The sequence below is a fragment of the Carettochelys insculpta genome, chromosome 6 (genome assembly GCF_033958435.1).
Source record: "Carettochelys insculpta isolate YL-2023 chromosome 6, ASM3395843v1, whole genome shotgun sequence".
Lineage (NCBI taxonomy): Eukaryota > Metazoa > Chordata > Testudines > Carettochelyidae > Carettochelys > Carettochelys insculpta.
In genome coordinates, this window is record NC_134142.1 from 71,738,371 (window position 1) to 71,765,229 (window position 26,859).

The following is a 26,859-nucleotide window of genomic DNA, read 5'->3' on the forward strand; positions in this document are numbered from 1 at the left end:
TGTCTCATTTGCTAACATTTTCAGTTTCTAGAAGAGTAAGCTACATGTTAATGATCATTTATTTTCTCAGTGCTTCCCTTAGGAAAACTTCCTCCTCATTTACTTCTTTGTTAAATGACTGATCTGGTTTCAGTTTGGGGTCTAAATCTCCACTTTCTTTGGGCTGTCATTTTAAAACTGTTATTCTCTGTTTATGCTAAAAGTTGTCTCTCTTTTTCAGTTTAAAGTTCACCTGATTTTGAAGTTATAATAGGAATATGCCCCACCACATGAATTAAGTACTCATCAATAACACTTCCATGTGGTATTGATCTGTTTATCACCCTGTTCTAGATATCCATATTCTTTATTCTTTCTGTATTCTATGCAAAAATTTTATCTCTGTGCCTTCAACGCCATACATCTTATTCTAGTTTGGTACTTGTCATGGAGTGTGGGGGTTAGCAGCCCCTGAACCCTATCTGCAGTCACATGTGACTCATTCAGCAGGTAGAAAAGAAGGTTTGGTAGGAGACCAGGGACACAGCACAGAACAGATTTGTCAGCACAGCAACCAGAAGCAGTCAGTACTTCCTTCCTTCTCCTTCTTCCTGCTGTTTTTCCTGGCCCTCCTTCCTCCTTCTCAAGTCAGACAAGACCGCCCCCTCTTCCCAACTGCCCAGTTCAAATTCAAAACTGGTAGTCTCCTCCTCTTGCCTTTGTCCTGTTCCCCAAGGAAAAGGTGTCACCTGGTTGCCTAGGTTACAAAGGGCATGGAAGGTCATTTTGTACATGTCAAAAGTAATCACACTGAAATTCCCATCACCAACTCTGCATTGATGCCATGCCTAGGGAAACCGAAGCACCTACGTGGGCTTCAGTTACATTAGTGAGTTTTGCCTACAAAACCCCAGTTTTGTTGACAAAACTGGTAGAACATCCACACACAAAATGCATTTTGTCAACAGGTTGTCAACAAAGCTCAGCACTTTCACTGGCAGCGTTCTGCCTCTCAGCCATGAGGCATAACGCTGCTGTAGACAGATTCAGTTGACAAAACAGGTGTGTGGGTGCTCTGAGAAGACCTTCCATTGACAGACAGGCCATCCAGAACAATGGGCGGCCCTGTCTGCTGTGGTTCCGGGTGCCTGTTTTGTCGAGAGAGCATCCAGGCAGTGCGGCCACTCTGTCAACAGAGTGGAGCACTCTTCCAATCAGCTTTTGTGTGTGGCCGCACTCTGTCAACAGAAGTTTTGCCAGGAAATCTCTTCTGACAGTGACTTCTGTCGACAGATCCCTGCAGTGCAGCCATGGAGTTACTACAGGAAAGTAGACAGATATGCAACATAATAGGGGCAATAAAATCCCCACAGTCCCCACTTGGTCACAGTGCTGAAGCCCCAGGCTTTCAAAGCCAAACCAAACCAAACCTTTTAAGCAATGTATTACTAATTTCTATCTGTAGAACTTTCTGCCCTATATAAATATTGTGTAGGCTTGTTGAACCTAAGACAGCCAAGTACAACGCTGTTGGTAATATCTCTCAAGCTTGCAATAGTTCCATTCTGCCTTCCATGCAATTGCTTGCCCTTCTTGCATAACACTTCACCTAGTTTTTTGGAAGATGCACTTACTGACAATGCACTTGCTAAATGACTGCTTCTTGGAACAGCTAGTCCTGGAACTCATGAGAGGAAAGGCAACTCTTGATTTAAGCCCTCTACTTGCAAACATTTCTTTATCCCCTCCCCACTTCAGGGACATACACACCCTTACCCAATTCCTAGGGCTCAGGGCGTAATTCCCTGCAGGTATGCAGGATCTGTGCCACTGAAAAAGCTGTACACAGTCATATTCTTATTCTCTGTTTATTTACAATGACCAAGAAAGCGGAGTACACACTCAGCACACAGTATCATGCTCACCAATCCTGATAAAAGCCAGCAAAGTTCCTTGGTTGGAGCAGACCAAGTCAGTCATCGAATCATGCAACACTAGAACTGGAAGGGGCCTCAAAAGGTCATCAAGTCCAGTTCCCTGCAATCATGGCAGGACCAAACACCACCTCCACCATCCCTGATAGATGTCTATCTAACCTGCTATGAAACATCTCCAGCAATGGAGGTTCCACAACCTTCCTAGGCAATTTATTCCAGTGTTTAACCCCCCTGACTGTTGGGAACTTTTTCCTAATGTCCAAACTAAACCTCCCTTGTACCTCAGGGCTCTGGCAGTTCTGGTCTTCAGGGTGCATCCTCCTAGCTTCTTACCTTAAGGTATTCCTTCTTCCAGCTTTCCTTTTTGGACTCCAGTTTAAGTAAGGTATTTTAGTATTTTAGTAGAATTTTACTAACCAGTTGTAATGTACTGTAACAAAGTTACCTAACCAGTCATAACCCTCCACCTTCATTAAGTTACACTTAGCAAAATTAATTATACAGCAGACAGGAACGATTACAAACCAAACAGTGATCATACAGAAAACAGTAGAAAAGTGAAGATAATCATTATAGAATGGGGATTCCACAAACTCAGCTATTGATAACTAATCTCTTGCAAGCCAAAATGCCATTAACTAAGTTTTCTTTACCTATCTTGAGATCTGCTTTCCTTATCTGGTGACAGTGGGTGACATTAGGTTGTGGTCTCACTCTTAATACCCTGTTGTGACACCACTGTAATGAGATTTAGATGGAATGTGATTATGTGACTTGTAGTTCTACAGTTAATGGCTGCTGGTCCTCATTGAGGCTACAGAGGAAGACCATTTCAATATGCCTATAGAAAAACCATATTGGTCATACTGTTACAAGCCTAACTGGAGCACGGGATCTTGTCTAAGAGATTAATACAGTGGACCACTTGGTAATAGTGACCATAATAAAATTAAGTGTAACATCCTTGTGATGGGAAAAACACCACAGCAATATAATATTGTACCACTAAATTTAAGAAAGGGGCACTACACAAAAACGGAGGAAGTTAGTTAAATAGAAAGTAAAAGGTACAGTGCCAAAGTAAAGTCCCTGAAAAATTATTGGAAACTTTTCAAAGACACCATAATTGAAGCTCAGTTTAAATATATACCCCCACATAGGAAGTAAACGAACAAAGCTGCACTTTGGCTAACTAGCGAAGTAAAAGACAAGTGAGAGGTGTCGTTTAAAACGTGAAAGTTAAATTCTGGTGAGCAAAATAAGAAATCAAGAAAACTCTGGCAAATGAAGAGTGAAAATATAATTAGGAAGGCCGAAAAAGAATTTGAAGAACAGCTAACCAAAGACTTCAAAAGTAATAGCAAAAACATTTTTAAGTGAATCAGAAGCAGGAATGCTGCTAAACAGCCTAGCTCTGCAACTTGTAAATAGGGGACAATTATTGCCAGTTTAGCTGCTTTTCCACTAGATTTAGCGACTTTATTATTTCCCAAGTGAGAAAATGTGTCAAAGCGACCAGTGACAAATCTAGCGACTTTCACTGCCAGTTACGCTGACATTCAGAGAAAGAAGTCATCAATATACTGTATAGTTATAAAACCATTCACAGGCAGTTCAACGGTGTTAACAAAATCCATTCCACGTTCTTCTGACTACATTCTTTTGCACATGAAGTCAACGTCATTATGTCTCAACTGAGCATGATGTCCTTGGAAAGAATCACATTCCACGGCTTCTTGAGCTGAGATCACTGTAACCTTCAGGGAAGGAAAAGAAGACTGTGGACACTAAATAATTTGCTAAAGCCAGGTGTACTTTGGAGAGAGCCGCAAACAGCTGGCAGCAGAGGAAAGCTAGTTAATGAGGAGAACTACACAGGGGGAGGTGGGGATGGGATGAGACAGGGTCATTTGCCCCAATGGGCACCATTTCACCAGGGATGAAGCCCTTGCTACAAGATGAAAGGTGGAGAAGCTTGATTTCAGTTCTCCTTTACTCCTTCCCTGGCTCAGCCTGAGGTTAGCTACACAGCTGTTTTCAGAAATCAGACCCTGGGGGGAAGAGGTCCAGCATGCAGATTTTTGTTTTTAAATCTATCTTCTTGAGAATGCCCTCCTTCCCCTAGTTCTACACTCTTCCTTTCTGGATCCAGCCCTGAAGCTCTGGGGTCCCCTCCATGGCATCTAGGTAGCAGCAGGGTGGATGATTTGGAGCCCTAAGCCTTGCAGGCTGGCTGAGGCAAACCGTGGCTGCATCCAGGGTATGGGGGACAGAGGCAGGTCAGGAAGTGGTTCTGGGCTCCGCTGGTGCTTACTGCTGTTCTCCCAGCCAGGGGCATGGGAGGAAGAGCAGCAGTGGTCTAGGTAACCTTCCTGAGGGCTTCATATCTGTGCTCTGATTGGCTGAATTCTAGCCAATCAGAGCAGCAGAGGGCGGTGACTGGGAGCAGAAGGAGGGGGAGCAGGGCCATAGGCAGGTGAGTACATCCCTGTTGCCCAGATCCCACACCCCTCAACCACTCCTGCACCCCCTCCCAACCAAAACCCCGACTCCCACCCAGATGCCACTCCCCAATCTCCATTCCTGCACCCTTCCTCCCATCCCATCCTGCTCCTGCCCCCTCCCATCCAGACCCATCACCCCCACCCTGCCCTCTTATGTCCAGACCCCACACTCCAAACACTCCACCCCATCCTCCCCAGACCCCAACCCCTCTCCAACACCTCTTCATGCCCAGACCCTTCACCTGCACCCGGACACTTCCCTTCCAGACCCCACACCTCAAAGCCTCCTACATCCATCCTCCCACCAAGACCTATATCCCAGCCTGCTCTTGCGCCCCACTCTGGCCCATATCACCCACCCTCCTCCTCTTCTGCACCCCACTCCTGCCCAAGATCACCTGTCCCCAGCCCTCTTCTGCACCCTCCCTCCTGCCCAAGCCCCCCCCAATTTCCAGCCTGCTCTTGCATCCTCCTTGCCACCCAGACCCCATATCCTTTCCCCCCCCCAAGTATATCAGTGAGAGATTTTGTGTGAGTGTGTGTGCATCTCACTTGTGTGGCTACTGACTGATTTGTCAGTGGTCCCCAACCCGAAAGAGGTCCCCCATCCCTGCACTAAACTGTCAGCTCCAATCCAGATGGCAAGAACAGATAGATTAAATTAGACAATTTAGCCAACCTAGGTTGCAATGTACAGAGTGCCCTTCCCAATAAACTGAGGGTTGACATTTCCTTGCCAAAGAGCTTATTAATGATGACATTGTACTGTTGTTGTTGCTCTGGTGTGCAAAAGAATGTAGTAAGAAGAGCATGGAATGGATTTTATTAACACTGTTGAGAGGCTTGTGAATGATTTTATGCCTATACTTGTCCGGGTGTGTGTGTTCAGTAAAAGCACTGTTAGCAGCATACAAATAACCAGCAAGTTCAATTAATTAGCATTTCATATATTTGTACAACAAATCTTCAGTCTGGTAACCAGGATTCATATACTGCCCTGCACATTATGCAATTATATATTCTGTACTCCACTTCTACGAAAAAGAGGCAGAAGCCAAAAAAACAAACTGAAATCAGAGATTTCTGTTCAATATCTTCATTAATGATTTGGATATTGGCATAGAAAGTACGCTTATTAAGTTTGCAGATGATACCAAGCTGGGAGGGGTTGCAACTACCTTGGAGGATAGGGTCATAATTCAGAATGATCTAGATAAATTGGAGAAATGGTCTGAAGTAAACAGGATGAAGTTTAATAAAGATAAATGTAAGGTGCTGCACTTAGGAAGGAATAATCTGTTTCACACCTACAGAATGGAAAAAGGCTGTCTAGGAAGGAGTACAGCAGACAGGGATCTAGGGGTTCTAGTAGATCACAAGTTAAATATGAGTCAACAGTGTGATGCTGTTGCAAAAAAAGCAAACATGATTCTGGGATGCATTAGCAGGTGTGTTGTGAACAAGACACGAGAAATCATTCTACCGCTCTACTCTGCGCTGGTTAGGCCTCAGCTGGAATATTGTGTCCAGTTCTGGGCACCCCAATTCAAGAAAGATGTGGAGAAATTAGAGAAGGTCCAGAAAAGAGCAACTAGAATGATAAAAGGTCTGGAGAACATGACTTATGAAGAAAGGCTGAAAGAATTGGGCTTATTTAGCTTGGAAAAAAGAAGATTGAGGGGGGACATGATAGCAGTTTTCAGATATCTTAAAGGGTGTCATAAGGAGGAGGGAGAAAACTTGTTCTTCTTGGCCTCTGAGGAGACAACAAGAGGCAATGGACTTAAGCTGCAGCAAGGGAAGTTTAGGTTGGACATTAGGAAAAAGTTCCTAACTGTCAGGGTGGTCAAGTACTGGAATAAGTTGCCGAGGGAGGTTGTGGAATCTCCCTTGCTGGAGATATTTAAGAACAGATTAGATAGATGTCTATCAGGGATGGTGTAGATAGTGGTCGGTGCTGCCGTCGGGGCAGGGGACTGGACTCGATGGCCTCTCAAGGCCCCTTCCAGTCCTAGTGTTCTATGATTTATTCAAAAAAGCAGCTTCCAGAGTGTGTCATAGGATCATTACAGATTCAGTCCAATCTTGTATATCTACAATGATAATTGAGACTGATAATGATGACTTTGAGATACTGCAAGATTTTGAACTGCTTGCTGGATCATCAAAGTGTAAACTATATTTAACGTAATTTTAGTGCTGTGTATATGTTTATTTTTTGTGTTATCTGGGTATATACCATGCAGTGCCCACAATTGTGTCATAACATAAACTAGTGTTTAGAAAACTTTATCTGTATATGTCTAAGTGGTTCAAGGAACTAACCCCTCTGCAGTGCAGTACTGTTGGATTGATGAATGCCTATATGAAATTTTATACTTTATCCTTTTTGTTGTGTTCTAATTCTTTGAAAATTTGTATTCCATTGGCATTAACTGGCACCCCCAACTTTCCCAACATGCTGGATAATAGAGCTTTTACTAGAGTTGAGATATTGATTAATTGCAGTTAACTCACACAATTAACTCAAAGAAATTAATCATGATTAAACTTTAATCATGATTTTATTCAGTTTTAATCACACTGTTAAATAATAGAAAGCCATTTGAAATTTATCAAATATTTTGAATGGTTTCCTGCATTTTCAAATATATTGATTTCAGTTACAAAATACAGTACAGAGAGGTACCTGTGTTAGTCTGTATTCTAACAAAACAAAACAGCAGTCATGTAGCACTTTAAAGACTAACAAAATGATTTATTAGGTGATGAACTTTCGTGGGACAGACCCACTTCATCAGATCAGTAGCATTTCCAGTCCAGACTCAGTTATATAGCACAGAGGTCCAAAAGAATTGCAATAAAAATGGACACATCAAATACGTGGAAATGAAGGAGGAGGCTGAGGGGTGGGGGAAGTTGCCTGAGATAATTCTGAGCATCAAAGGATGGGAAGCAGTCCTTGTAATGTGTGATATAATTGCTGTCTTTGTTCATACCAAGTGTTAATGTGTTGAATTTGAATATGAACCCCAGTTCACAAATCTCCCTATGTAATCTGCTTTTAAAGTTTCTTTGTTGTAGGACGTGTATTCTCAGGTCTTTAACAGACTGGCCCACTCCATTGAAATGTTCACGGACAGTCTTATGTGTATTGAGATTCCTAATGTCTCCTCGGTTCTTTGGCGAAGTGTTTGCCTGGTGTGTTCAGCGTACATTGTAGAGGGGCATTGCTGGAACACAATTGCATATATAATATTGGTCAAGGTACAAGAGAATTAGCCCCTGATCTTGTAATCGATGTGGTTAGGTCCAGTGATGGTATCCCCAGAATAAATATGTGGACAAAGTTGGCAACAGGTTTTGTTGCAAGGAAAAGTTCCGGGATTAGTGATTGCTAGTGAGAATCTTCATTAGATTAGGAGGTTGTCTATAGAAGAGAACAGGCCTGTCACGTAGGGCCTTCCAGAGTGTAGCATTATGATATACTATAGGTGGAAGGTTATTGATGATGCACTGCAGGGCTTTGAGCTGGGGGCTATAGGTAATGACAAGTGGTATCCTGTTATTGACCTTCTTGGGCCTATCTTGAAGTAGTTGATTTCTGGGTATTCATCTGGCCCTGTCAATCTGTTCTTTTACTTCTCCTGGTGGGTAATTAAGTTTTATGGATGCTTGGTAGAGATCTTGAAGTTTTTGCTCTCTGTCAGTAGGATCAGAGCAGATGCAATTGTATCTAAGGGCTTGCTATAAACAATGGATAATGTGGTATGTGCTGGTGGAAGCTGGAGGCATGTGGATCAGTATAGCAGTCAGTGGGTTTCAAGTAGAGAGTGGTGTCGATGTGACCATCAGTGATCTCTTATGTGGAATAGTCAAGGCTGAGATTGATGGTAGGGTGAACATTGTTAAAATCTCTGGAATTCTTCTAGAGTCTCTTTACTGTGAGTCCAAATGATAAAGGTGTCATCAAGGTAGCATAAGTAAAGGAGGAGAGACAGGGGACAAGAGCTAGAGGAATCTTTGTTCTAAGTCAGCCATAAAAACTTTAGCATACTCTAGTTCCATGCAGGTGCCCATGGCAGTGCCACTAATCTGGAGGTGTAAATTGTCCCCAGATTGGAAATAATTGCAGGTGAGAACAAAGTTACACAGGTCAGCCGCGTGATTTGCAATGATAACATCAGGGATTGTATTCCTGATCACTTGTAGTCCATCTTCATGTGCAATGTTGGTGTAGAGAGCCTCTACATCTATGGTGACAAGGATGGTGTTGTTGGGAAGGTTTCCAATGTTTTCTAATTTCCTTGGGAAGTCAGTGGTATCTCGGAGATGGCTAGGAGTGCTGGTGGCGTAGCGCTTGAGGAGGGAGTCTGCATAACTGGATAGTCCAGTAGTAAGAGTGACAATACCCGAAATGATAGGGCATCTGGGGTTTCCAGGTTTATGGATTTTAGGAAGCAAATAGAATAAACCAGGTCGGGGCTCAGAAGGTGTGTCTGCGTGAATTTGGTCTCAAGTAGAGGCAGGGAGCTCCTTAAGAAGACGGTGTAATTTCTTTTGGAATTCTAAAGTGGGACCTGAGGAAACAGGTCTGTAAAATGTGGTGTTGGAGAGTTGTCTGGCTGCCTCCTGTTCATAGTCTGACTTATTCATGATGATAACAGCACCCCCTTTGTCAACTGGTTTGATTATAATGCCCAAGTTATTTTTGAGGCTGGATAGCACTGTATTCAGCACAGCTGAGATTGCATTTCATTTGGTGTTGTTTGTGTATAACGTCAGCCTACCACAGAGACCCGTTGCAATCCCCATCCCCTGGGGGGGAAAGGGGTGAGAGACTGAAGAGACTGCACCAAGCAGCGGTCTGGGTAAGAGGGGCCCTTGCTACAGTGGATTGTGAACAAAGTGCACATTCCAGCTTGGTATGGATGGAGGCTCTGTGCAGTGTCAGCTCTGAGAATCTAACAATGAAATCACCACAGGAAACTCCATACAAGCCCAGTCGAAGCTCCATCAGGTTCTCTCCCTCTGGATCTCTAGTCTTGGGGAGTGAGGGTGTGAAGGTGTCTGGCCTTGCAACTGTGATTAGGGAAGGAGGGGGCACAGGTATGTGGGAAGGAGGCATCCTATGCCTGGGCTCCAAAGGAGAGGAGAAGCGGGTGTCTGAGCTGGGGTGAGGGCTACACAGCCCCCTGAACACTCCCAAATACCCTCTTGTAGTACATGCAGCACCTCCAAATTGCACCAGCTTCCCCTCTACTCACTAGCATCTTTTCTGTCGAAACCCTACAGAGGCAGGATGAGAGAACAAGGAGAAACTAAAAGAAAAGAGGGGCAAAGCTTTCCCCCAAAGATATGCTCAGCTGGTATGTATGACACACTCAGACTGAGGTGCCCCACAAAAGCATTATGGAGAAAGATGACACTGGATTGTCATGCCAGTTTCCCTCTACTCCTGGAGAAATCGTTTTTGCTGTCTACATTGTCAGAGGCAGAAATACTTGCTGGTAGATATTTTGAAAGAAATTACTAGAATAATTGATTATATTGTGTTATTTTCTCAAATGAAATATGCAGGATTGTGCATAATTTTTAGTTTTAATTCCCACACAAGTAACAATTTATAGTACCCTTTCAGAAGGTGAGACTATCCCCTGGTCAAGAGAAGAGTAAATTGTATTTAAAAATTTGAGAGCAATCTCTGAAGCGCCCCTCATTGCTATGTTCTTTGGCAGAAGGCTGTCTGTCCATGTAAGACAATTCTATTTCCACAGCAAAATAAAATTCATGAACGTTATTTTTCAGTTGCTGCTCGGCACTAGAGTGATCTCAGCTCGTATTGTGAAACTCAGCTTTGCTCTCTGGATCCCAAGACAAATAGAATTGTTGTAACTTAAAGGAGACATCTGCTATGCATAGTGCAGGGACCAGTACATGGGTCTGAGTTTCAAATGGGCAGGTGAAGGTCTGCTAGGCTATCTGGGGCCCTCCTCAACAGCAATTTTGCTTTACAAAGCAGGTCTTCTGGCTCAGTTTTTTGTAAACCAGACAGATGATGTAAGTAATGGGAAGCTGGACTGAGGCACAGAACTCTGAATGGATTATAAACTTGAATTCAACAGACAGCAAAGTGAGTGAAGTCTTTTGACGTGCTTTGCATAAATAACCAAGGGGTGCACATGAGGTCACTGTGAGTTTTAAATATATGTTGAACCTCTCTCATCCAGAACTCTCTAACCTGGCAACATTCATCATCTGGCATGATTTTAGTTAGCCGAATGTCCAGTTATCATGGGTGTGGCGAAGTTTCTCGTGGTTCTGTAAAATTTGTTCACAGCCACTAGTCCTGGCTCTCTGTGTCCTGTGCTGTTTTTTAGCTGTAATTTACCCCTAAAAATCTTCTAAGAGCCCAGTAAGCAATGGAAGTGTTGGTAATGCTGCTAAACAAGATTGGTGGAAACTCCATCCCTAGAGGTTTTTAAATCCCAGCTTGACAAAGTCCTGGCTGGGATAGTTTAGTTAGGATTGATCCAGCTTTAGGAAAGGGGCTGGACTAGATGACCTCCTAAGGTGCCTTCCAGCCCTAGGATTCTAGGATTCTATGACCTTCCATGGGCCAACAAATTCTCTTGTATGGCGCCAGTCAGGTCCCAAGGGTGCCATACCAGAGAGGTTCAAGCTGTATATATATTATGATGATAGCAAACCAAATGCAAGCTCATGACAAGGCCCCAGGCCTCACTGAACACGTACAAATGCATAGCTGGAAATCAGTCTGTGTGTTAGCATTATCAAAATAAATATTAGCTATTAAGTTGACAAAAATGTGATTCATATTTACTATAAGGTTCGTAGGATGCTGCGTTTATTGTTCTCTCTCAGCTATACTTATCCCTTGTTAAAACTAATAGCAAGTATTTGCAATCTAAATTTCTGTGACTATCGTAACAGAGAAGTAGCTGTGTTAGTCTGTATTCTAACAGAACAAACAAGCAGTCAAGTAGCACTTTAAAGACTAGCAAAATAATTCACTAGGTGGTGAACTTTCATGGGGCAGACACACTTCGCCAGATATGGAGATATGCCATTTCCAGCACAGCACTGACAGTTTTATAACACAAAAAAAACATCATTTACCATTTAATAAAACCTTTTCCTGATAGATATTATAAATGATCTAGAAGAAGGGATAAACAGTGAGGTGGCAAAATATGCAGATGATACAAAATAACTCCAGATAGTTAAGTCCGGAGCAGACTGTGAAGAGTTAAAAGGGATCTCACTAAACTGAACAACATGGCAGATGAAATTCAATGATAAATGCCAAGGAATGCACACTAGAAAACATAATCCCAACTATACATACAAAATGATTGGATCTCAAGTCACTGTTCACACTCAAAAAAGAGACCTTGGAATCAGTGGCAATATTTCTTGAAAACCACCTACTCAATGCACAATGGCACCAACAGACCTAACAGACAGGGTAGTGGGGCAATTGTGTAAGACGTGGAGCTGACAGAGGTATAAAAATGGGGCAGCCCAGCTGTGGCTGGACAGTTCCCAGTCTCTCAGGATGACAGGCCCAGTGACCCCACCCAAAGCAAGCTCTCTAGCACTGGGGACTTGGTGGGACAGCAGGTGGGCAGGACATCGAATGCTGCTTGCCTCTTACAAAACATATTCATTCCTCAGTAACATCTGCTGAAGCTGCTGCCTCCTCTGGGGATTGCAGAGGTTAAAGAGAGGCAAACAGGTCAAATCGGGGTGGAGGGGCAGCATTGGAGCAGGGGATGGAAACTATGTGGGGTGTGGTCAGATAGCTGTAGGCTAAGGCAGGGGAAGGACTGAGTAGCAAAAATGGGGGAAAGGGATAGAAGTCAGGGTTCAGCCCAGCGGTGAGGTGCTGCCAGATGGTGGTGGAGGACAAAGCCCTGGCACAGAGAGGGGCTTTGGGGGTAACAGTTACCCCAGTTGGTAGAGCCACCTGCCCTATTTGCAAAACTAAGGTGTGGGGGCGAGATGGGGGCCTTGCAGCTTAGGAAGAAGTGTTCTGATGACAAAAATGAAGATGTCTTGGGCTGCTTGTGATTGGATCCACATGGAGAGGTAGAATCAAGGGAAGTGGATAAGCTGTCTAACACAAGTAGTAATAGCAGTGAAGATCGAACAGTGCAGTGTTCAGCAAGCCGGCATGGCCCACTGGTAGGTACTTGGCTTGCTAGCTGATTCTTAGGTCTGTGCTGTGCTGTCTTCACTGCTAGCGGTTACCTGTGGTAGCTGAAGTCACATGAGCGCCATCTGGTGAGTTTGTGCACAGCTTTCATTCTATAGAAATATTCCTAGGGAGCTAAAACACAAGCTGGAAAAAGGTCCTCTGAGAACCCCTAATCTGGGCTACAGATGCTGTGGGAGAAGGAGTGTTCCATAACTGAAAAGAAGCCAAACAAAAGCTTGCGTAAGCAGAGGCCTCAGAATCAGGGACAGGGCAGTTTAACTGGTGCAGGGCAGATTAACTGATATGGCCCCAGGGTCTTCATGTATTAGCTAGTTCATCTTCCCTACTCCCTAGGGATAAGAAATAGAGGTTCGGAAATAATTAAGATCAAGGTCCCAGCATAACTGGCCCAAAACTAGAATTATCAGGCTCAAGTTTTGACCTCAATGCTGCCTTACTGATATTAACTCTTTAGTTATAAATTCAAAATATTTTGGGCACTTCCATTTTCAATGAAACTGGTGCTGATCAAAGACTACAGCTTCATAGGCCAGGTGGATATAATTCTTTCTTAACAGCACATTATATGCCAATGCCACCTTCCCCCACTCTAGTTCTTGTCCATGTACCTTTCCACTAGTCTGCAGAGACTACCTAATGGAACAAGATGGGAATTTGGTTTGTGGGGTCTGTTAAGTCCCTGAGCTCTGTAAAGGGTTATCAGCAAAAGGGCTAAGTACCAAATGTGATGTTCAGTTTCACTAGCGACTCTCCAGAACACAACAGTATGGGGATTTCATTAAAATTTCTCACCAGTCTTTGGGCTTCTGTACGTATCTGATATTAGCTTGGGCTTCCCAGCCTTCTCTAAGCAAGTGGACAAACTTGTGTAGGCTGTTATTTACTATGGACAGCTTTTTTGAAGCCTCAGACAACTAAGAGAACAAAATAATGCACAGCATATGCATTTGTGCTCTTGGCATATGAAGCTGAAAATACAAAAAGTTCATGAATACATAACCATTATCCTTTGGCAACGGTGTTAAATTTAGTGCTGAGGTGGAGAAACAAAAATCCTAAACTTACCAACTGCTGGGATGAGAGAGAGAACCCTGAGGGTGAGTAGGAGGACAATGAAATTGTGACATTTTAATGCTGGTTTAGAAGTAATGATGTCTGAACTGTAGTCAGTTTTCCATTCATTAGCTTTCTATGTGAATAGCTGTTCAGTAGGTTACAGAAGCATCTGGTGACATTTGTCTCTTAGCCTTTCACTTTGGGAGCCTTGATGTTAAAACCTGTTCGGTCACAAATCATTATCTGAAATGATTTTGGTGGCCTTTTAGCTTTGTCTCTATGAAACAGGTATCCACATAATGTTCCAGACATGCTATGGCTGTGCCTAGACTAGCCCCCGACTCTGAAGAGCGCATGGTAATTAGGGTGTTGGGAGATTACTAATGAAGTGCTGCTGTGCATATGCAGCACTTCATTAGGCTAAATATCGTCCGTGGCATCTTTGAAGTGTGAAACTTTGAAGTGGTGGCTTGCGTGTATCTGCGGGTCAGCTGCGGGTGCTTCAAAGTGCCCGCACTACTTCGGAGTTCCTTTACTCCTCAAAATATTGCTCAAAATATTTGAATGCCAACATTTTGAGGAGTAAAGGGGCTTCAAAGTAGCGTGGGCACTTCAAAGTACCTGCAGCTGACCCACAGCTACATGCAAGCTGACACTTAGAAGATTCACACTTTGAAGTTGCTGCAGGGGAGATTTTTCTCTTATTTTTCACAACTTTTTTCCTTTCTGACAATTTACCTTCCGACTTTGCCTGCTGTATGTGGGGGGGGAGATAAACATGAAAAAGATGTCTCTGCCTTCGCCTCAAGTGTGCCACCCTGGGGCTGCTCCTCCTCACCTAATGCTTCCTGGACAACACCATTCTCTTCCTTTCCCTCCACCCCCACCCCCTGGGCCAATGTAGTTCCTATTTATTGCTTCAGCAGTTTCCTCTCCTACTTTCCAATGGGAGCCTCCTCCCCCATGCTAACTTAATGGACTGGGAAGTACAGTGGGTTAAAGAGAAAGGTGGGGGAGGAGCAGGAGAAGAAGGATAGTGCTTTGGGAGGTGTATGAAGAGGGGTTGGGTGGAAGTGAAGATTCTGGTAATGTGAGGAAAAGGAGAGAGCCAGGAAAGAGGGCAGACTTGTCTACCCAAGAGATTTTAACTATGGCTGTGAGGTATGGTGCAGAAAATGATAATTTTAAATTGTTGGATGGCAAGTAATTTTATTTTTACAACATTTAATTAAAAAAAAACAAGAAATGCTAGTCCTATGTTTACTAACAGTTTCTCTTACTCTCAACTCTGGTGTCTGACTCCCTCTGTTTTAGTCAGAGCTACAGCTACACAGCAGTGTTATTTCAAAATAATCCGTGTGGGAATAGCTATTCCAAAATAGCTTATTTTGAAACAACACAGCTATGCACAAGAATGCATTTCAAAACAGCACCTAGCTGTTTTGAAATTGCATGTCTGGACACTAGTGCCTATTTCAAAATAGTGCCATTGGACGCCCGTATGGCTTATTTCAGAATAGCGCTATTCCGTGTCTTAACAGCGCCTATTTTCCAATAGCTGTTTAGAAATAGGTATTATTTCTCCTGCAATGAGGTTTACAAAATTCAAAATAATGCCCCCACTATTTCAAATTTATTTTGAAATAGTGTGTGTGTAGTGTATATGCTCACAAAGTTATTTTGAAATAACTTTGCTGTATGGCCGTAAGCACAGTGATTCTTTTATGCACCTTAGGGTAGATGTTCCCACTCAAACTGGAGCCTGAGTTCTGAGATCTGCCCTCTTCAATGGGTTTCAGAGCCTCTACACTGCTCTTTCGAAATTCATAGTCCAAGCCTGAATCAAATGGCCTTGGTGCTCAGACTTGCTACCATGTTTATTGTTTTTTCCCCAGTGAGACGAACCTTTATTAATGTCCGGTCGCCAATCTATGTTGAAGTGCTGGTGGGACATGGATTTTTATTTTGAAAATATTTTGAGGGTTCAAGCATGTGATCACAGCTGCGGGTAAGGACTGGGACAGTTGAGCAGCTGCAGGTCAGGGTGGAGGGTGTTTGCACATTGCCTGTCTGCACTACACAGGTACCTTGCTGTTGTCATTCAATTCTTCAGTTTCAAAAGTCATTCAAAAGAAATTAGCAAATTAAATGAGCCACGAAAAATGTTGGAATGACTGTCACTGACTGCATGTCCCAAGAGAAACCCGCTGAGTATGCCTGAGCATTTCCTGAGGCTTTGTCTGCAATTATATTCCCCTGGTGCTATCCTGCTATTGTTGACTGTCTCCAAGGATCATTTATTTCCAAGGAATCACTCTCCAGATAATTTTAATAAGATTCTTCAGCTTTAATAAGCTTATAAAATGGGGCATATAATAGAAGCCAAAACCTTTCAATTCCCCAAACAAAAAGAGAAAAAGTAAATATTATTCTAGTCAGTGATTTATTTTTTTGTTTGTTTGTTTGTTTGCTTTTGGCCTGAACAAGTGATGAAATCTGTTAGAGCATTGGTCCTCAACTACAAAATATCATCTTAGCCCAAAGCAAATGTTATGGAATTCTGACATAATATCATGTGGCCCAGGATTTCAGTTGATTTTCTAGGTTTCATTGATCTTAATCTTAAAGTCTAGTTTTCCCAGCAACATCTCTTTTTACATGAACTGAGGCTATATCAAAAGCAGAGCTAGATGCATGTTAAGAGGAGAAATGATTTCTAATGGGGTTTGAAGTTCAATATGACTTGTACTGAAAATGGCTTAAGTTATTAGCAAATGCTGCTTTTAGTAATTAATGAGAAAAGTGACAAGAAGTCCTGTGGCACCGTATAGACTAACAGATGTTTTGGAGCATAAGCTTTTGTGGTCAAAGACCGCTTAAATTGTATCTCAGTATCACCCCTTCCGCATCAGCCCAGAGCAAGCCACTCAGGAAAATGATTGAGGTGAGCTGCTCAGTGCCCAGATGAGGCCTGAGAAATATTATAACATAGGTCTAACTTAACTAAAGGTATGTTTTAAACCAATGTATTTAAAGGTGCAAAGCCCTGGTTGGGGAGTCACCTCATTTTTATTATTATCTTGCACTGATAAATTTATAATAGCAGTCCATCTCCAGGGATGGGAAGTTATGTTTACCCAAACTACAGTGGGATAGTGGAGGCTATTTCTCCTAACTGTTCTGTTGAGACCAGTTACACCACAGCCGCGTCTACACGTGCACGCTACTTCGAAGTAGCGGCGCCAACTTCGAAATAGCATCCGTCACGGCTACACGTGTTGGGCGCTATTTCGAAGTTGAAATCGACATTAGGCGGTGAGACATTGAAGTCACTAACCCCATGAGGGGATGGGAATAGCGCCCTACTTTGAAGTTGAACGTCGAAGTAGGGCACGTGTAGCCGATCCGCGTCCTGCAACATCGAAATAGCGGGGTCCGCCATGGTGGCCATCAGCTGAGGGGTTGAGAGATGCTCTCTCTCCAGCCCCTGCGGGGCTCTATGGTCACCGTGTGCAGCAGCCCTTAGCCCAGGGCTTCTGGCTGCTGTTGCTGCAGCTGGGGATCCATGCTGCATGCACAGGGTCTGCAACCAGTTGTCGGCTCTGTGGATCTTGTGTTGTTTAGTGCAACTGTGTCTGGGAGCGGCCCTTTAAGGGAGCGGCTTGCTGTTGAGTCCACCCTGTGACCCTGTCTGCAGCTGTGCCTGGCACCCTTATTTCGATGTGTGCTACTTTGGCATGTAGACGTTCCCTCACAGCACCTATTTCGATGTGGTGCTGCCCAACGTCGAAGTTGAACGTCGACGTTGCCAGCCCTGGAGGACCTGTAGACGTTATTCATCGAAATAAGCTATTTCGATGTAGCGTGCACGTGTAGACGTAGCCCATGTGGCATTAATAATTCTATATCTGCTGTGGCTAGATGTCCCTCTGTCCAGTGCATGTCCCTTGCTTCTGCCCCTGACTGTAGGGTTTAGACTGAAGCTACCTCTACTGATCTGGTCAGTTGGTGGGTCTTCTCCCCTCCTGTAGTCCTGGCAAGGGCTGTCAGCCTGGCTTGGGGGAGGGGAGCCCAGTCTCCCCTCCCTCCCTCCCTCAGAGCAGTCACTTGACTCCTTATCTGCTTTTGCCTTCTCCTTTCCCCCTTCCCAATGACTCTCCGAACTCCTCCACCACCTCTTTCGCCTGCCTCTGTTCCTGTTTGCCTCTGCTGATTTTAAGGCAGCCAGCAGTCAGATCAGCTGGCTCTCATTAACTGATCACCACACCCTACTGCCTCCACCTGGGAGCTTAACTAGCTTTCTCTGCTCTTCCCCTGGCCCAGAGCAGGTCCTCATCTGCCTTCCACCTGGAGTTTGGTCCCTCCACATGGTCACTGTAGTGTGGGTGGTGGACTGCTAGGGTGGTGAACAGTTTGGCCGCATCTGCACTGGCCCGTCCCTTTCGAAAGGGGCATGTTAATGGACGAGTGTGGAAGATGCTAATGAGGCACCGACATGAATATGCAGTGCCTCATTAGCATAATGGTGGCAGCATGCGATTTGAAAGCGCTGTTTCGGAACACATGCCACCCGTGTAGATGGGGCCCTTTCAAAAGGACCCTTCTGGCTTCGAAAGCCCCTTCTTCCTAAAACCAAATAGGAAGAAGGGGCTTTCGAAGCCAGGGCATCCTTTCAAAAGGCCCCCATCTATAAGGGCAGCGTGTATTCCGAAAGCAGCACTTTCATAGCATGTGTAGCCACCATTGTGGCTCCTGCGGGGTGGCTGGTACATTTGGGATAGAGTGTTGGAGTGTGGTCCACACCCTTCCCCCGCCTTTTTGGTGCCACCTCTATTATTGCTCCCTCCCCCAGCCTTTAGCTGCTGTTGGGGCCCTTTCCATCCCTGCCCCACCACTTGCCCCCACTCTTCTGCTTTGCCAGGCTCTGCAGCAGCTGTTACTCAGGTGTCTATGGACTTACCTGCCTCCTTGCAGCATATGGCCATCTCCCCCATTTCCCTTGCAGCAGGTCAGCCCTTGCTGCCTGCCCTCTGTCCTGTAGCCTTTCTCCCTTCCCATATGCCCAGGCCCCCATCCCCCATTTTTGCTTTGTTTGGCCCCTGAGTCCCCCTCCTTAGTCACCTCCCTCACTGCTTCGTTTCTCCACATATTTCTTTAGTTCCCCTCTTCTCCCCAGTGCAGTAGCAGGAACCGGTATTACACCCTGTGCTGGGAGTTGTGGCTTTTTCTCCCTTCTTTTCTCCATTAACACCCCTCCCCAGCCTTGGCCAGGCTTACAGTCTGGCGGGAGGGGGAGGGTCCACCCTTTCTTCTTCCCCTCCCCTTTCCCCACTTCCCCTTTTTGTTAATTACCTTCATATCCCACTACTTCCTCCTGCCCTTCCTTCCCCATGGCCAATGCCCCTGTTGGGGGTTCGTACCATGACACCCCCACCCTTCCTTCTTCCCCTGTTCTGCCTTCCACCTTCACCATGCTGAATCCTCCTGAGGCTGCTGGGTCACCGTTTCCCATGGTTGCCAAGAGCACAGGTACGGGCTCTGGGGCCCCTGCCACAGTGTCCTCTGCCAGTTCCACCTCTAAAATGCCCCCCTGAAGGGCAGGAAGGGTCAGCTGCCTCTGCTCCCCCACTTTCCTGCCCCCCCCGTTGCCCCCACCATTTCTGGAGGTACTGCCTCCCTGGCCCCCCAGTTCTTGTGCCCAGGTGGCTGGCGCCTCACACTCCTCTCCAGCCACCTCCTGGAATACAGTCCCCAGTGGCCACAGCCCCTTCCCCACCCTCACTAGGAGTCATGGGGTTCATTGCCTCTTGGTGTTGGCCTCATCCCACGAGGAGACCTACGCGCGGGTGATGGTGCAAGTGGTGGGGCCTTTGGCTGTGGTGGCAACCTCTAGGATGTTCATAAAGGTGGTATTCTTCCCGGCATCCAATGTTGCTGCCCAAGAGGCAGTGGAGAGGGGCCTGGCAGCAGGAAGCATCCATATGCCCCTTGAGCCACTGGAAGAGCTGGGTATATGGGTGGTGTTCTCCTCCATCCCTCCCTTCCTCCCCAGCGCTCCCTTCTGCCTTTCCTGACCACCCTGGGAAAAACCCTGTCAGTCCTGAGTCTCCTCCCTCTGGGCTGCACAGACCCCACCCTCTGCCGCACCCTCTCCTTCCACCAGAAGGTGCAGGTCCAATGGCTGCCAGTGACACGTGGTGGAGGTGGACATTTTTGATGCCCCATCAACGGGCTCGGTACCAAGTCTATTACACCATGGGTGAGGTCCAGTGCTTCTTTTGCTGGGTGACAGGGCATGCCTAAAGGAACTACCCTTTCGCCTGTCCTGGGGAGAAGACTGGGTACCAGCCGTGTCATCAGCAGTGTCACTATCGCCTTGGATCCTGGGGCCACCCCTCCTCTTCCTGCAACAGATGTCAACACCGCTCGGGTGCTGGATGATACCTCCCCACCAGGCCCAGGTGAGCATGCAGGTGCTGGCACCGTAACGGGCAATAAAGCCAGGCCTGCAGAGGAGAGGGTGGTGGGGCCAGCAATGGGATGTGGACAGGGCCCACCCGAGGGTGTGCTTCCTCCTCTTCCTCGCTGTCCTGTCCTTTTCCTTTCTCCTCTCACTATGGCTCTTGTCCCCTGGCCCCTCGTCCGCCATTGGAGGGCTGGGAACTTGCACGGGGGAGGCACAAAAGTCAGGGTGTATGCACTCAGCACTCCACTCTGTCCGACAAGAAGGAGGATGTGCCACTCAAGGCCCCGAGGGGAAGTAACAGCCTCAATCCACACACCAGACCCCAACTGCTGACCAACAGCAGGGGTGGCTGAGGGCACCGCAGCACTTGCGGAAAGCTCCAGTCCCTCCATCTCGGAGTCTCAGCCCAGCGAGGCCATAGTGAGCAACCCCTCCAACCTCATTCCCACCCGACATCCAGAGGGGGGTCTGCCCCTGCTACTGCGCAAGGGAACCCCAAAGAGGTGGGCATTGGCCTCCCCTTCCTCTCCCAGCAGGTTGAGGCCCTGGGCCTGACCCCAGTTGCCTCAGTTGTGGATCCCCTGCTCGTGGAGGGCTGTGGGCATGATGCTTATGCTGTCACCCCCTCCCATCCCCTTTTCCTCTGGCTTCCTCTGACTCTTTCACCGCCCCAAGTCATCCCAGGGAGCAACTGCCTGCCCAGTCGGGAGTGGTGTGCCAGTTGTGGCTATCAAGCCCCGGGGTGTATCTGGCAGGCTGGAGCTCTTGTAATTCCCAGAAACCCCTAGCACCGATGTCTCCAGTGCCACACTCTCTGCAGTGCTGGAGCCTGACGCTGGGGACAATTGCATTCCAGCTCCCTTGTTGCTTGGGATCCTGATGTCCCTCCTGTCCCAGTCCCCATCCCCACTCCTGGCCCCACCCCCTTCTCTGCTGCATGTCCTGCTCCTAACCCTGATTCCCCTCATCCCCCTGATTCTCTTCCTGCTCAACCTCCTCCCTCTTCTTCCCCCCGCCTCCTGAGCTTCTTCCCCCTCCTGATACCCTCTCTGTTCCTGTCGCTGGTGTTCTCCCTGCTTTGTCCCTTTGTCCCTACCTTTCTCCCCACACCTTATCCTGTCATGACCATCCTGGGGGCTGTGGACTCACAGGAGGTGCTTTTTGTTTCACCCTCTCTCTGCACATCTGGGACTGTTCTCCCTCCACCACACCTCCTTGTGCTATGTTAGGGACTCAGCCCCTGCTTGCCAGCCCTTGTCAGGTGTGGAGCCCACAATGGGGTCTGGCCTAAGGGTTTTGGGGGCCCTGAAGCCCCGCCACCTGTTGTGCTGAAGGCTGAGATGCACGGTTCCCTGGGGAACATTCATGGCTCCAAGAACAAAGTGACTCTTGCTTTTCAGCACTGGGGAGATTACAGTCTTATCCTCAAGACTGTGAGGGCCATCTTGAAGGAGGGTAAAGGGATCAAGAAGAGAGATGCTGTGGCCTACCAGCAGGCCCATGGCTTCTGTGATGCCCTGCTCACATTTGGGGTGGGTCACAGATTGCTGCGAGGCCCTATGGGGACCACTGGCACTGCCTCCAGCAAGGATCTTCCCCAGCCCTCGCAATGCCGCTGATCATCTTTGCCACTCTAAATACCACGGGCTGCAGGCTGGTTCTCCACAGGTATCAGGTGCTCTCTTTCCTTTGGGAGGGGGTTACTCGGTCATTTTCCTGCAGGAGTCCCACACTGCTCCAGCTGCTGATGGCAACCCCCTCAGGGATCCGGCGGAGATGCATGAGAGGGCTCATCCTTCTTTGCTGCCCTGAAGCCAGCTGGTGGCTGGAGTGGGGGCACAGGGTCTACTTCAGCCATCTCTTGGCCCACCAAGCTGGAGTGGTGATCCTGTTCTCCTGGAGCCTGCAGCCTGAGATCCTGGGAAGTGTCGATGTTGATCCAGGTCACCCGGTGCACCTCTGGGCCCAGATGGAGGGGCTTCCACTGCATTTGGTCAAAGCCTATGCCCTGACCTCCAGCCCAGAGTGGACACGTTTCTTTCGGCAGGTATCTGCTTTCCTCGCCACTGTGCATCCTCAACCTGGTCCTGGGCAGGGACTTCAACTGCACCCTCAAGGAACAAGGCCGTACGGGGAATGAGCAGTGCCCAGCTGCCACAGGCATTTTCCACGACCTAATATACCATTGATCCCTGGTGGATGTCTGGCTCAGCCACCACCCAGATGAGGACATTGTGTTCACCTTTGTCCGGGTGATCAGCCAGCGATCATCCCACTCCTAGTTGGATCACATCTATATCTCTCGTCACCATCTTTTGTGGGTCCACTCCTCCAGCATGAGGCCAGCCTTGTTCTCGGACTACCACCTGGTGGCCATGAAGGCTTCCCTCTCTTCAAGGAAGCTGGGGCCAGTCTATTGGCACTTCACCAACAGCCTGCTGGAGGACATAGGCTTCATGACGTCCTTTTGGGAGTTCTGGCTGGCCTGGTGCGGGCAGCGGTGTGCCTTTCCCTTGGCATGACAGTGGTGGGATCTGGGAAAGGTGCGCACACACCTCTTCTGCCATGATTATACCCGAGAGATCCAGCCATCGGTGAAATGCAGTGATAGGGCAGCTGGAACAAGAGGACTTACAGCTGGAAAGGCATCTGGCCACTGACCCCAGGGATCTATCCCACTGTGGCATGTACCAGGAGAAGCAGGGGGGGCTCTGGGCTCTCAACAACCTTCAGGCCCAGGGCGCCTTTTTGAGATCCCACATCCAGCTCCTCCAGGAGACAGATCAAGGCTCCCGCTTCTTCTCCACCCTGGAGAAAAAAAGTGGGGCTAAGAAGCACATCCTCTCATGGATCTGGTGGAGATGCCTGAGAGGGCCCACGCCTTCTATGATGCCCTTTTCTTCCTGGATCTGACTGACACTGACGCCTGCAGAGTGCTTTGGGATGAACGCCCAATGGTCAGTATGGGCAACCGGGACTGGCTGCAGCTACCTTTCAAGTTCTGGACAAGTTCTTGGAAGCCCTCGGTCTCATGTCCACCAATAAATCCCCAGACATGGATAGGCTGACCATGGAGTTTTACCACATGTTTTGGGACATCCTTGGCCCAGACTTTGTAAGCGTCTGGGCTGAGTCCCTACTAAGCGGGGTCCTCCCTTTGTTGTGCAAGTGATCTGTGCTTGTAGTGAGCACAGGCATGTACTTGACACAGTTCACTCCATCTCCAACAATTGCTCTTTCTGTGGCATGAGGGAGACCCTGGCACATGTCCACCTTGAGTGTGCCAGGTTACAGCTCCTCTTCCGGCTCCTCCAAAACCTCCTGTTGAGGTTCTGGCTGCACTGTTCCCCACACTTCCTGATCCTCTCACAGCCCCTCCATGAGCTCATGGGAATAAGGGGACTTTGAAATAGGCGGGGCCCTTTCGAAAAGGAGCCCCGTCTGGACGTGCCGCGCGGCAGCAAGGCGCATCAATTTCGAAGCGCTGCTGCCGCCCGCATGCTAATGAAGCGCTGAATATGCATTTCAGCGCTTCATTAGTAAACTTCGAAATGGCCATTTGCATGGCCATTTCGAAGTTTGGGGCACGTGTAGACACGGCCTTGGGGAGCAGTAGGCGCTGTCCAGGGCTCTCTGCTTGGTGTCCCCTTCCAGTTCCCTCGTTTTGACCCTGTGACCTCCGCACCTGTCCTGTTTTCTCTTTAATTGCCCCCTGAAATCATTTGGGGTCTGTGCTTTTTAGTGGATCCCCCCCCTTGTCAAGGGGATCTTGTAGCTGGGGGCAGGCTTGTGCCCACTGACATTCTCCACCTCCAATAGGACCTGAGGTCTGCTGGCCTTACCCTGTTACACTGCCTAGTCAGTTATAGTGAGAAAACAGCATCACAGGATGATGAGGTTCAGCTAAATGGGCCCCAATTTAAAAATTTGCTCTTATGCTTTTTAAGTAAAATACCTCTTCTCTGTTTAAAGAAGTAAGAAATCATCTCTTGCTCATTGTATATGGTTGTCTGCCCTATCTAGTAGGATAACAAAGCACTATGGTCTCAACAATCAAGTCTGAAGAAAAACTGTTGTAGGTGTTAAATTAATGAGCCTCTTCTCCAGGCTTTTAAACCCACAATCCACTTATTGACTCCCCAGAAATCTTTAGGATTCATTAAGTCATCCATAAAACTCAATGGCAGTCTCCAGCTGCGTCTACACGTGCACGCTACTTCGAAGTAGCGGCAGTAACTTCGAAATAGCGCCCGTCGCGGCTACACGTGTTGGGCGCTATTTCGAAGTTGAAATCGACGTTAGGCGGCGAGACGTCGAAGTCGCTAACCCCATGAGGGGATGGGAATAGCGCCCTACTTCGACGTTCAACATCGAAGTAGGGACATGTAGACGATCCGCGTCCCGCAACATCGAAATAGCGGGGTCCTCCATGGCGGCCATCAGCTGGGGGGTTGAGAGATACTCTCTCTCCAGCCCTTGCGGGGCTCTGTGGTCACCGTGTGCAGCAGCCCTTAGCCCAGGGCTTCTGGCTGCTGCTGCTGCAGCTGGGGGTCCGTGCTGCATATACAGGGTCTGCAACTAGTTGTTGGCTCTGTGTATCTTGCACTGTTTAATGAAAGTGTGTCTGGGAGGGGCCCTTTAAGGGAGCGACTTGCTGTTGAGTCCGCCCCGTGACCCTGTCTGCAGCTGTGCCTGGCTCCCTTATTTCGATGTGTGCTACTTTGGCGTGTAGACGTTCCCTCGCTGCACCTATTTCGATGTTGGGCTGAGCAACGTCGAAGTTGAACATCGACGTTGCCGGCCCTGGAGGACGTGTAGACGTTGTTCATCGAAATAGGCTATTTCGATGTCGCTACTTCGAAATTAGCTATTTCGATGTAGCGTGCACGTGTAGACGTAGCCTCCATGTACTATCTGAAGAGGAAACGCGGCACAGTGTAAATTTTAATTTTAGCTACAGTGTATTTGATGGTCAGTATACACATGAAAATAATGTAATTAAACTGTGCAAAATAACATTTCTTGAAATACAGTAGTACTGTCAAAAATGAAATCTCTGATTTTGTTGTTAATTAGGAATGACTTTATACCTAATCTAAATATTGTCTATCTTTTATGAATATTAAGACCTATGCCTGACATTACTAATGCTTGTAATCTGCTTAATTTATTTCTCCTTTTCTCCTCCCAAATATTTTTCTCTACTGGTGTTTGTTACATTATGAACAATGGCAAATACCTTAAACAGCAGAGAGTTAAAATATTTCACATCATAGTCTCTGTAAATAAAAAAATGTAATTTAAATTAAGAAATGTATTAACTTGTCCACCAGACTTCAAAACGCTAAAGAATTCTGAAAGATTAGTCTTTCACAATTGTACCAATCATTTTAGTAACATGAGCAATATTTTAAAAAGAGACTGAAAAAGAAAAATGTGCAGTTACATCCACGGACTTAAAAACACTGCTGAGAAATTACTTGGGGAATTTAACAAAAGTTATGTTTCAATCAGCCACTTGTCTTCCAAGTAAAATTGGAATTAGAATAATTTGTTTATATACCAATGTCATCTATTTGATATAATAGAAAATGCAGTTCCGAAATTTGAATACACTCATCCCTCATTAAACGAGTACTTTACTTACGAGTACTCACTAAAACGAGGAACACATATTTCTACCTTTGTTTGCTGGATGAGTGAACTCTCCCCCGCTAATACGAGCCTTCCCCTGTGCCCCCCGCGGCTCCAACCTGCTGCAGCCTGAACCCCCCGCCAGCCCCACAGACCCAACCCGTAGCAGCCTGAACCCCCCTGCCAGGTCCACGGCACCAACCTGCCACAGCCTGAACACTGCCCCACCCCCTGCTGGCACCGCAGACTCAACCCACCGCACCCTGACCCCCTGCTGGCCCCACAGACCTAACCCACAGCAGCCTGAAACCCTGCCAGCCTCATAGACCCAATCTGCAAGAGCCTTAACCCTCCTATCTGCCCCATGCACTCAGCCTGCAGCGGCCTGAACTCCCCACTCCCACCCACCCCATGGACCCAACCTGCTGCAGCTTTAACGCCCACTGTCCACCCCACAGACCCAACCTGCCACCAAGATTTAACCTTCTGTCCAGCTCATGGCCCCAAACTAACCCCAGCCTTTAACTCCCCCCAAACCAAAGGTTCACTTACCTTTCAAAAGCAGCACCACCTGCTGCCACTCCTTCCCCGAGTTAGGAGCGCTAGGAACCAATCAGAGACTTTTACATGTATTTTATTGGTAATTTAGTGTCCCTCTTACAAGTTTTCGCCTACGAGCAGAAAGTTGGGAACCAGTTGCACTTGTATAGCGAGGGATGAGTGTACTAACATGTTAATGTGAATTACAGATGTCAGCTGAAGTGTCAGGCAGAGGAGGGGGTACCTCAGTTTTCCTAATGCCTCCAAAATCCAAAGCAGAATCAGAGAATTGTTTTGCAGTGTGTTGTGGAACAAAGACCTAGTATCTGAAGACAAGGATGAAATTCTGTTGGATGATTCACATTGTGCTGTGTCTCTCAGCAAAAATTAGAATCCTGGTCTTGTCTTCCCTGCCACTAGTCACACTCAACCCTCAGGGAAGGGCAGAGCAATGGCAGGATGTTACCAGCCCTCTAACTGGGACAGAGGGTATCGAAACCC